The 2062-nt window shown below is 36.7% G+C and overlaps 1 pseudogene; it reads right to left on the minus strand.

Moving 5' to 3' along the window:
• Window positions 1–473: 473 nt before the first annotated feature.
• LOC110222902 (protein S100-A4 pseudogene) lies at window positions 474–865 on the minus strand (annotated as a pseudogene).
• Between the last annotated feature and the right edge of the window lie 1197 nt (window positions 866–2062).

The following is a 2062-nucleotide window of genomic DNA, read 5'->3' on the forward strand; positions in this document are numbered from 1 at the left end:
TAGTGATGAAGAAAATATAATAAAGGCAATGTCATCTATGAAAGAAGCACTATGTTTCTATGTGTGCGACTTCAAGAAAGCATTTATAAAATCAAATATTCATTAATTTAACATGGAGAAGGCTGGGATTTTTACAACCAGAATTGTACTCTTCATTCTTTTATTTTAATCCCAAAATAACATCTCTCTTTAGACAGTAGATTTACAAGTGTTTGAAAATAGCTAGTTTTAGATACTATCATTTATCCATCAGGGCCTCTTGTCAAAAGTGAACTAATTTGATTTTTTTTTTCTTGCAATAAACCTTTATTGGCTCTACTCAATGACCTGAGTGTGCTCCAGCACCACCTAGGATGGTAATGTGCCCACCTCAGGCTCCATGAGGATACTTATCACCCTGTAGCTTCTCCCCAGATTCCCCCTTCCCCCTCCCACAAGAGCTTCCCTCTTTTCCCTTTCCCATCCCCCACTATCACCACTGCTCCCCTTTATTTCTTCCTGGGCAGCTTGTCAGCATAGCCCTCGAAGAATTCATCGTACATCATGGCAATGCACGACAGGAAGACTGAGTACTCCTGGAAATCAACCTCGTTGTCCCTGTTGTTGTCCAGATTGCTCATGAGCTTCTGAAAAGCAGCCTCATCTGTCTTTTTCCCCAAGAAGCTAGGGAGCTCCCGTGTCACCAGCTCCTTCAGCTCTGTCTTATTGAGCTTGAACTTGTCTCCCTCCTTTCCAGAGTACTTGTGGAATGTGGACACCATCACGTCCAGAGCCTTTTCCAGGGGACTTGTCATGATGCTGTCGTAAGGGGCACCAAACCAACCCTAGAGGAAATGTAGAGAGGGGAGAGAGAGAGGGACACACTAATTTGATTTTTTAAAAAAGCAGATACATATCTATAGATAGGCATAAGACCTATGCTTTCAAATGGTGTAAAGAACTCCTTAGTGAAGAAAAGCCCTTCACCAATGTTAAGTTGGTTAAGTTCATATTCTTAAAGAGTCAACCAAAGCACAGAGAGATTGAGCGGCTTGCCCAGGATCACTCTTCTAATATGTCTTAGAATATTGAACTTGATGTAGGTCTTCTTGACATTAATACCAGCTCTCTTTGTGTGTCTGTCTCTCTCTGATTCTCTCTGTGTCTATCTCTGTCTTTCTTATCTGTCTCTCTCTCTCTCATGCATATATATGTGTATGTGTATATGATATCTTGATGATATATTTGTATATAATGCCCCAAAATTATCAAGACAGGTTTAACTTAAGTAATTATGTTTACTCTATTCCAGTTTGGGAGGCAGAGAAGTAAACATTTTAGAAAATTTCCTTTCATGTATGTTTAATTATCAAAGATATAATAATAATAGTAACATTTTCAAAACTGTCTCAGTTATTTAGACATTTAATTCTCCTGAACATCTCATTCTCCAACACTCTATAAATAATTACAGTATCCCAGTATATTGCTAAATTCATATGGATATATTTTAAAATATATCTTAATCATTTCCCAATAACGTCCCATGCCCCATAGAATCTCCCAACCTCAAAAAGAAAAACAGAAGGAAAACTGAACAGAGTCGCATTGGACAATACATTCAATATTTCACACCATTACAATTATTGTGAGTTCAGATGCCTTTCAATACTATATCAAAGTACTCGTTATTCATATTTGTCTTATGTACATGCTTTCTTCACTATACATCAATTCATGCAGAGCTTCCTATATTTCTCTTAATTTCTCACATTTGCTATTCATTATGGGACAGTAATATCCCATTATATTCATCTGCCACAGTTTTTTCATCCACTTGCAACTGATGGATAGCCATTTTGTTTCCTTACTTCCAGAAGACCTATGAGTAAGATTTTGGCATAGAGTGAACTTTTCTTTATGTCTTGAAGCACTTTGGAGGAATGTTCCAATTAAGGATATTGTTTCAAAGGATATGTGTGAATCTTGTAATGACTATTCATGTATAACTGTTTTCCAAATCTGGCAAACCTATATAATGATTTATTATAATTATCTTTCCTTAGTCTTTTCTTTTCTATTT

This window comes from Phascolarctos cinereus, unplaced genomic scaffold, assembly GCF_003287225.1.
Source record: "Phascolarctos cinereus isolate Bilbo 61053 unplaced genomic scaffold, phaCin_HiC Scaffold_5;HRSCAF=322, whole genome shotgun sequence".
NCBI classification, from domain to species: domain Eukaryota; kingdom Metazoa; phylum Chordata; class Mammalia; order Diprotodontia; family Phascolarctidae; genus Phascolarctos; species Phascolarctos cinereus.